At 39.1% G+C, this 10,632-nt stretch overlaps 1 protein-coding gene across 1 annotated transcript in view; it reads left to right on the forward strand.

Annotated features, from left to right (window-relative positions):
- Positions 1-3,130, forward strand: part of Mulk (acylglycerol kinase-like protein Mulk) — a 40,719-nt gene extending 37,589 nt beyond the window's left edge. The window contains exon 9 of the mRNA XM_067154031.2: positions 2,901-3,130. The gene's annotated coding sequence lies outside the window, so the exon portion shown is untranslated. The remainder of the gene's footprint in view (positions 1-2,900) is intronic.
- The last annotated feature ends 7,502 nt before the right edge of the window (positions 3,131-10,632 follow it).

The following is a 10,632-nucleotide window of genomic DNA, read 5'->3' on the forward strand; positions in this document are numbered from 1 at the left end:
TGATCAAAACAGTAAATATTAACAATGTTAACAGTAATATCTTCTCTTTCAAAATTTTTTTGGAAACCCACTCAAATGCTTAATACTATCAAGATAGACTCTCTTCAACCTGGAGCTCATAAGAGAGCATCTTCCTATAGTTTAATTCGTAGAGCTCACAATATTTCCTTTGTTGAAGGAAGATTTTAAAATAGAAATTCAGATCATCTATAAAACTGCAATTGGTAACAGATACAATAAAAAAATCATGAATACAATTATTAACAAGCAAACCAAATTATACTCTCATTAGGGATTCAAAAAAAAAAAAAAAAAAAAAAAAAAAAAAAAAAAAAAAGAAAGACTTTGTTACTTTTACTTATACCAGCAATAATATTTTTCAAATCACTAATCTTTGTGAGAAACAAAATTTCCTTATTCCCTTCAGAACTAACAACACTAACAGTCAATTGTTCTATAACTATCATAGCATCGCTTTAATACCAAAACAAAAAAACAAAAATCAGGAGTATACAAGCTTAAATGCACTCGATGCAAAGCTTCGTATGTAAACAGACTGGAAGAAGCTTTATAATCCACTACCAAGAACGCGCAAATAATTTTTTTGGCAATGAGCTCTCATATGGGTGGTTTTAATAATTCTTTTATATAAAGTAAAATCAAATCTTGCGTGTAGTGATAAGGGCACTCTGATGAATGTATATGAGAATATTTTCATCTCTTTAGACGAAAGATTTAATCCACATTACAACGTTAACGATAACTACAATATTCTTTTTGAAAAATTAATTCAATTTCTCCTTTTCATATAATGAAACATTAAGAGTAAAATGGAGGCTACATGCTTCTCCTTCCCACAATTTAGCCCCGCCCTTCCTACTTCCTTCTTTTCCCACCAGTTGTTCGCTACTCCAATCCAGCAGTCAGCAACCTTCTCTCAGCCAAGCCAAGCCAAGCCAAGCCAACATGCCCGTACAGTGGGACTAGCAGAGGAATAAGTGTTTCCATTACAACTTCTTTTTTTTTTTCATTTTTATTTTTTTCCCTTTTGTCATTTTTAGTCGAACTTCTCCTTTTTTTCTTTTTTTTCTTTTTAGACATCTGTATTTATTCGACTCTACTTGATCATCAAGTTATCTACAACATTTTCATACATTGTTACTTCATTGCTTACGAGACCAACCCCTATCTTGAATTACAGAGGAGTTCTCCTGTTTTCCAGTAACTTTTAAAAATTATGCAGTACCTGATCATTAAAGGAATGATTTTATTTACATGTCACCTCATCTGCTGCTTCAACTTCACTCTATATAGGCCTGTTTTAGTGATTGACGTCAACTACCGTATTTTCAAAACAAATTTTTCATACAATTGGATCTGAACAATAGACTTACAGAGTTCTTCAGTGTTTTCCCATTAAGTGCATGCTTATTTTATTTTCTGGCTAAGTCTACCATGTATCTTTAAATATTGGATTTCTTGTTCGCTTATCTTCAACAGCTGAGGATGTCCCTCACATAGGGACAAAATATGTACGGTACTGTAAATGTAAATGATTTTATAAATATATTCTTTCCTGGATATTGATTGTATTGAAAAGGTGGACTCGTTCTCTTCTAAGTAATGTCAATAAGTGGTACATTCCGAGCTGTCGGTGGAGATGTGACATGGAATTACATTAGTAAACGAATAGGACGAGTGGACCTTTTAAAGGTAGGAATTCAAGAGGATAAACTGGGGCATTAGGGAATGGAATAATTTATTCAAGGGAAATGTTTGATAAATTTCCAGGTTCTTTGAAATTATTTAAAGAAAGACTACATAAACCTTTGACAGGAAAGCTGCCCTAAATGACAGCCCTAAATGCAGATCAATGATGATTAGTGATTCACAGTCAAGGCGTTTAATTTTGTGATCATGCTCATTTAAGTTTAATTGTTGTCTTTTAAAATATATTTTCCACCCTGTGCCCAACAATTTTTGGGTTCCCAGATGTCCTTGGCATTTTGTTTTTCCTGCACTTGTTGGGGGACTCAGCAAGAAGAAGAAGCCTGCTACACTCCAGCACACATTTGGCGCTCGATCGTGATTGAGCAGGCATTTTACGATAATCAGGCTATTTCCTTGAGCAGCCACTTCTGCAGATGTCCAATTGTGGTGCCCCAATAATTGACGACAGCAGTCAACATCACTCATTTCCTTTGATTATGCCAAGAGACTTTGTATAAATATCTTTGGGCGGTTCATCGAGGACACCATTAAATAATTGTGACGACTATTCTATTCACCATTATTTAATACCTCATCCTTTTCCTGCAGTTTGTCCTCATTCGAACTCTAAATGTTTGAAAAAAATAATTACCATGAGTACAAATTATAGAAACCAATACAGATAATCCTTAATGCCCCCTCCTGCTAATTGCTGTGGTGGTTTGTGATTTGAATACTTGCAGATCCAAGTGGGCTTCGTATGTGTGCCACCAGTTCTAACTCGTTATTTTCCTAGTCACTTCTTTCAGAACCATAGCAGTAGTGCATAACCAAAGTTGATCAATTTCTGTACCACATTTATGTTCAGACCCACATTTTCTGCAGCTTATTATACAGATTGAGTGGGATGTATACAGAGCAGTCTCACTTGTGTAGCACCTCAGTCACCATCTTGTAAGAATACTGTGTAGTTGTAAAGGACAAACATACATTAGCAACCATCATCATCATCATCAGTGTCCCACTCCAGTCACCTGGGTGTGGTTAAAAAGCCTCCTCTACTCCTTTCTGTCTTTCCACTTTTCCTGCTCCATTACTTCCGCCACATCCAGTCCAGCTTCTCTAATGTCCTTCCAGGTAAGATTAAAAGAAAGAACTGACTAATAATTTTATTGGTTTCCTTTGTACAGAATTTACTAGGGGCATTGGCTCCAACCACAGCAGAAGAAAATGCAGCTCTGAAAATTGCTGTCCTGAAATAGAAGCAGTTGGGTTTACATGTACAACCCCGTGAAGCCCATGTTTCAGCCATTGCAGCATTACATTTCTTGGAGAATGATGCTTTTGTTGATGTTCAATATGTAATGATTATGTACAATTATAAAAAAATCATTATTTCTACAGTATTTAGAATCTCTTTTTATGATCTTTCTGATATATACACACACACTTCATGACACAAGCAGTCTTTTGTACAAAAGAATCGAGGCTGAACTTTGAATACCTTGTCCCATGCTATGGTCTCTGATGATAAAATACCTCTTGTCTTACTCTTTAATATACACTTTGGCAGTAAACTTGTGTAGTTCTATTATGTTAGGAAAGTGATAAACAGCATTTAAGGCAATTTGTAGTGAATGATAAAACTTGTTCTAAAAGCATAGAACTGCACCCTTGTATTGGCAAAGTGTAAATAACCCACTGCGTGTGGACTAACCAAGAAATCTTAATAATAACGTGTTCCTTTTTTTCCCCGCTATGCATGTACTGAGGGATATCAGAAATTTCAGCCAGTCGCTTTCTGTATTAGGAAGATCCTTCTAATGTTCTATGATCAAAGAAGTACTAACAAAATGTTATCCTACATCCATTTTCTGAAGTGTTTTACACCAGATCAGAGTTTTTTTATATGACGTAAGCACTTATTGTTACTCATATTCTATCCAATGAGGTAACTGTGTTGAGAACTACTTACTCCCATGGTAAGGAAAGCAAAGCATGCCCTTATACTCTTTGCTGTTCCATATTTTAATAGTAGTCAGTAAAGAAGTACCTAAACCTTGGTCTGTGTAAGGTAGTTAGGACATGAAAAGTGCAGAATATTGTCCAAATTATGCTAGAGAGAGGAATACCATTTTCAGTACTTTGTTTCAGTTCACGAACTGTCAGAATAAGGTACATACTGCCCATAAAACTATAAGTGAACATGGCAGAGGAAGCTTAAGAGGTTAATATAAATATTCAGCCAAGTTTATAATATACTGATCGTGAACTCTACAAAAATCATTTGGCAACCATGAAAGTCAGTAAATAGCTAACATCAGTGGAAGATGTGCATCCAACACGAAATTGGATGGCATGGTTTTTACGGCCAGATGCCCTTCCTGATGTCAACCTCAGTTGAGGAGCTAATGAAGATGAAATGAATTATGGTGAGTGAAATTAGGTAAGGAAGTGAAAGGAATCGGCTGTGGCCTATGAATAGGAACTGCCCCGGTATATCCCTGGAAGTGAAAATGGGAAACCACAGAAAATCATTCTCAAGACAGCTGACAGAGTTCAAACCCACTTGTCTCCCAAATCCAGAGCTTGGCTTCATAGCCACAGCATGTTAACATGGGCGGCTACTCCACTCGGTACCCCAATACTTACACACACACACACACAAAAAAAAAAGCTTTTTCATATTGGTATCTTGGTAGAGCAAAATGGCCATGCTTGGTGCGCATTCTCAATATTGGATGTACCCAAAAATGGCACTGTTGTCATTTTTTACGCTGGTGTTGTATTATTATTGCCATCAGAGTTTGTTTTACGATTGAGGTGCTGTCAGAGAAACAGTCTGTCGTGTTTAGCCACCAGTGGAAGTGGTTAGCGACTGCCAGTGGTCATGTTGTGGCTCAAGATGGCAGCCACCATTGGCATTGATTGGCTAGTGGCTCCATGTGTGCCTGGCCTTACGAGTATAATTTGCAGCAACTGTGTACTCATCTGCCACAGAATAATACAGTATATGGCGTCCGTTTGATTCAATGGCCGATGCATGTATCCTGACACAGTGAAGCCTCAGGGTTCTACGGGCAAGCTTATTCTGTGCTGCAGGTGGACAAATTAATGTCCTGATGCAATTGTTTTTTTTTTTTAATGCTGGAGTATCTCCTTAATTAATTGTTTGAATCCAAGTTTCCTTCTTGGAATTATAAGCTATATATTTCATTTATGTTCCATATTGAAGTGTAATTATAAGAAATAAATACATACAAGTCTTGGGACAAAAATTATGTAATATTATTTGCTTAATATATTGTATTGAAAAAGTGGACCCTCATGTCAATTTGTTTCTTATCATTATCCTTCTTGGAACACAAATTTTAACCTGAATGTAATATGAGAGAAAGTTGTTAAATAACAGCAAATTTCTTACAAGAATACTTACAGATATTGTTTTAAGTTTGTAGAAAGTTCATTTTTGCAAAATTGCACTTCTATAATTATTGTCTTTGGCATTTTGTGTATTATAATATTTGTTTATGAAAGGACTAAGATAGACACCAAGCCTGGTTAAGGTATCAGAGTCAAAAAACAGAAGAATCACACTTGGAACTTACAAAACAAAGAAAGATAACCCAAAAAATAATGAGGGTTAAACGCCAATACCAAAAAGATATACTTCTAATGATAGAAACAAATAGCGAGAAAAACAAGAGATAACTACAAAATATTTAGCAGACAACTACAAAGATATGAACCTCCAATATTAATGTTAAAAGATAAAAATAATAAGATGGCCAGTAGAAATAAAAAAAGAGAGAAATTTTAGCAGAAACATTTAACAAATTCCTAAATTGTAAAGATCCCCCAGAACTCCTTCAAATAAACATAGAAAACCCAATTAAAATGCCAGCAGAAAATATAAACCTGCAACGTGACCTCTATCGACTTATACAGAGCATGCCACATAAGGGCTAAGCTGTGAAAAATGCTTGTGGAGGACATACACCATACCGAAGCTCTCCAACTGTGATAAAAATCCACCCTGGAGGACTGTTATCACTTTGTTTTCGCCCCTGTTTGGACATTTCCGTTTGTGTTCTGAAAAGGAACGCAAATCCATCAATATTCTTTTGTATACTTCAACGGTAAGGAATAAAGGTTTAGTTGGTAATATACCTGGGTGTGAGGTATTGTTTTGTGGAGCATGGCATACGTTCAAAAGCATGTTCCCCTAATTTATTTTAACTGTGTATTTAAGAAGAAATCCAAAAAGAATTTAATTGTATGAAGTCCACCTGTTCAATACAAGTTTGACATTCGATAAATGGTCTGCCTAAACAGATAGACTTTATACAATTAAATTCTTTTATAATTTTATCTTAGATAAATCAGGAATTCTGCACAATCATTATAAAGATCAACTTCAACTAGGTGAATACCACGGAGGATTTAGGCCCTGGAGAAGCTGCCCAAAACAGACAATCACCTTAAAATTAGTAATGGATGTCTACAAAAGAAGGCAAAAACAAGTCGTAACCTTTGTAGACTCCAAAAATCTTACAATTGTATCCAGAGATCTTTATTGATTAAGATAGTAAGCAATTTCGGACTTCATCCCAAATTAATAAAAATGATAAGATTAACCCTAACAAACATCAAATCCAAAGTATAATTCAGAGGAGAAATATCTGAGCCAGTTAGTCCTTGATATTATAATCTCCATAATATCAATCTCCATGTCATTTTCAAATTCTTCCATTGAATAAGAATTTTTGTTTAAGTTTATTTTCCACTTAATTTATTCATAGGGGATGGTTACCTAGTTGTACGTCTGACTCCATGGCTCAATGGTTAGCATGCTGGCCTTTGGTCACAGTGGTCCCGGGTTCGATTCCCGGCAGGGTCGGAAATTTTAACCATAATTGGTTAATTCCGCTGGCAAGGGGGCTGGGTGTATGTGTTGTCTTCATCATCATTTCATCCTCATCATGATGTGCAGGTCGCCTACAGGTGTCAATTCCAAAACCCTGCACCTGGCAAGCCAAACTTGTCCTCGGACACTTCCAGCACTGAAAGCTATACACCATTTCATTTTTACCTAGTTGTACTTCCTATTAAAACAAAAATCACCACTATTACCACCACTTTTTTCCTAGGCATACACGTGGTGTTCTTGTGCCGGGCATTAGCTTTACATGTCTATACCATGTTAGTTTTGAGTTCGTTAGCTACTTTTTTCTATCAAGTCCATTTCCATTCTGATATTGTTCCTTACACAATCCTGGCATGCTTTTTGGAGGGTAGTTCGTAAAAACTTCATTTCACATGCCTGCAGTTTACTAACTTCTCTCTCTTTCAGAATACATGTTTCTAGACTGTACGTGAGAATACTTACTTACTCCTCGGTGCTACAGCCCATGCCTTGGCCTCTCTGACAATTGTACTCCAATCTTCACGATCTTCAGCACGCTTCCTCCATCTTTCTTAAATCCTCCTCCACATCATTCAGCCATCTTTTTTAAGGTCTTCCTTTCAATCTCCTGCCACCTGCATTTCCTTTGTAAGTTTTCCTGACAGACCTATCAATTGGCATTCTCTCTATATGTCCCAACCATCTTAATCTATTACTTTTTATTTCGGATATAATATTTGGATGGCCATAGAGCTCTTCCAGTTCTCTGTTTTTCCTTAATTTCCATGGTTCGCCTTCATTCACTGGACCAAAAATCGTTCTCTGTATTTTTCTCTCCCATCTGTTCAACAGTTCTTCAGCTGCTCTGGTCATTGTCCAGATTTCAGAATCATAAGTTACTACTGGTCGTATTACTGTTTGGTAAACTGTCAGCTTCAGTCTTCTACTATGGCTGCGTGATCGAACACTTTCAGTAAAGATAAGTAAGCCCTATTACCTACAGCAATCCTTGCTTTTATTTCCTCTTTCATGTCGTCATCTTTCATCACCAGCTCCTAAATACTTAAACTTTTCACAGTGAGTTTTGGCATTATTCACTCTCATTCCCATTTCTCCTGCCTCCTTTCCTAATCTGTCCAGTCCTTCCTCTAGGTCTTTCAATCTTTGAGAAAGCATATCAACATCACCAGCATAGACCAGATTCTGAGTTGCACGGTTAAACAAAGTACCGCCTGGATTACTGACCTCCACCTTTCTCATCATATACATGAGAATAGGCACAAAATATGACTTGTAAAGAGTAATCTTGGTTTTCATGAGCACCTTGTTATCCCAAAGTAGATGTCTTACGAGGTTACTCTGTTTACTATTTCTTTATCTACAGTACCCCTGTTGGAAATCATGCTGCCTAGGTATCTGAATACCTGTAAAACTTGAATGTTTTCAGCTTCAAATTTTATGTGACAGCCAGTATCTTCCCTACCCATTTTCAGAGCAACAGTTTTTGTTGTGCTAACTGTCATCTGATACTGTTTGAATTTATAGTTTATTATTTTCATACCAGTATTGATGAAGTTCATGATTGTAAAATGGGGATTTTTCCACCTAATCAATACTGCTTATTTAAAGTACAATGTACACTGACGTAGCAAATGTCATGGGATAGTCACCTAATCGCGTGTGGGGCCTCCTCTGGCCCTGCGAACTGCAGTGAGACACCGTGGAAGTGAGTCGACAAGTCCCTGGTAGTCCTGGACGCAGCTGACACCAAATTATTTGCAGAGCGGCCGCCAATGCTGGTCTGTTCGTGGGTGCAGGATCCATGGCATGGAGCCCGAGTTCCAGGACATCCCAGATGTGCTCGATAAGGTTCATATCGGGGCTCCTGGGTGGCCATGGCAGTCGTTGGACCTCTGCTGCATGTTTCTGGAACCATTCCCGGGCGATGTGGCGGCGCGTTACCACCTTGAAACACCGCAGAACCGTCTGGGCGCTGGAAGGCCAAAAATGGGTGGAGATGGTCTCTGAGCAGCTCAACATACCGCATACCATTCAAAGTCTCTTCCAGAACAACTAGGGGGCCCATTCCATACCAGAAAAATGCACCCCAGACCATAACAGACACCAGCGCCCTGGACCACACCTTCGAGGCAGGCAGGATCCATCGCTTCATGTGGTCTGCACCATACACGGTGCCTCCCATCGGCATGGTGCAGTTGAAATCTTGATTTGTCTGACCATATCACGTTACGCCATTGTTCCAGTGTCCATCCCTGGTGACTGGCGACAAATGCGCGTCGTTGTGCCCGATGACGTTGGGTTAACAGTGGCAGCCGTGTGCGGCACCGGCCCCCATACCCCATAGAACCCATGTTCCTACGGATTGTCCACTGGGAGACGTGTCTAGCATGGCCTGTGTTGAATTGAGCCATGATTTGTTGCACGGTTGCACGTCTGTCACTATTGAAAATCCGTCTCAGACGTCGCTGGTCATAGACATCGAGGGTGGCTGGACGGCCGGTCGTTTGTCTGATGTGGACGGTGACACCTGCATTCAACCATTCACGATACACCCTGGACACGGTTGATCGTGTGAAGCCGAATACCCGCACCACTTCCGAAATCGCACTTCCCATCCGTCGGCCACTGACCACCATACCCCGTTCGAACGGTGTCAGCTCACGACGACGTTCCATGTTACACCTGTCACATGCACAGCCACTGCTCACAAAGTCTCCTATACAACTGCCACTGGCACAGGGGGCGTGTGGTGCGCAGACAACACACCTGCGCATCAGTGCTCTGCTATCCCATGACATTTGCTCAGTCAGTTTTATATTTTGCTTAAAAATACACTATTAGCATTACCAGATTTGATCTGTATCGATCATCCTCAGCTGCATTAAGAACATGAGATAAAACAACATGTACAAATCATTGGACATTACTTAGTTTAAGAATGTGATTAAAAAGCATGATAAAGAATATTAATAACAATTAAAATCAATAAAATTTTCATTTTGTCCATAGGTCCCTTATAGTGCCCATTACACCTGCTGTAGTTCTGTCTTCTTCATAGTTAAGATGCACTTTAAAGTCCTTGTGTGTTGCTAGTTGAACACTTTGTATCTTGGGTGATATTTATTCCAGTGAGGTGTAGGCATGTCAAAATATGTGCTGAGGTATGTTGCTTTTTGTGCTCGCAGGGCTGTCTTAAAGTCAAAATGAGTCAAGCTGGTGTTGACTGATCTTCAAATTTGCTTGTGGAGATTGATGACGTGTTCTTTTAGTTAAAGGTTTCTTATTGTTTATTGTACATTTGGAGTAGGTGGGATCATCTATGGAATAGTAGTTGATGTCGTCGTCTGAAGTAAATCGTTTGCTCTCAGAGTCTTCTTTAGTTCACTTTGGACTTTTTGGGGTCGTGGTGACCCTGCATGCTTCTACTGGAGACTTTGTTGTTTTGACTCGAGTTCAAAGTGATGACATCATGTCTCATCACCAGCTACCACTCGTGACATGAACTCATCCCCTTCCTTGGCATAGCGTAGCAATCTTCAAGAGAGAGATCCATTCGACATGCTTCCTGTGCTGGTTGAATACTGTGAGGAACCCATTTGTTGCACTTTTAGCGAAATTTCAGTCTGTCCTTAACGATGGCATGAACATGTCCCATGTTCACTCCGACCTCTGCGGCAATGGCTGCTACCATAACTCGCTAGTCTTGCATAATGAGGGCATCCAGCTGCTGGATTGGCCAACAACATCCGTCCTTCCCTGAATCGCCTGTACCATGCCTTGACACTTCTCTGTACACTTGTGCCACTCTTTGATGAATTTTTCTTCCCCTCACTACTCCTGCTGTCAGGAAACGCTCTACACCCCTTTGCTCTTCTTTTGAAGCCCCCATTTCATTGTTGTCAGCACGACTGGATGCAGTGGACAATCAACGGGTGCGCATGCTCGCTCTGTCACTTGGCGTTAACCCATGTCCCTCCAGCGGCGAGTTTAGGACC

This window comes from Anabrus simplex, chromosome 9 (genome assembly GCF_040414725.1).
Source record: "Anabrus simplex isolate iqAnaSimp1 chromosome 9, ASM4041472v1, whole genome shotgun sequence".
In the NCBI taxonomy this organism is placed as follows: domain Eukaryota; kingdom Metazoa; phylum Arthropoda; class Insecta; order Orthoptera; family Tettigoniidae; genus Anabrus; species Anabrus simplex.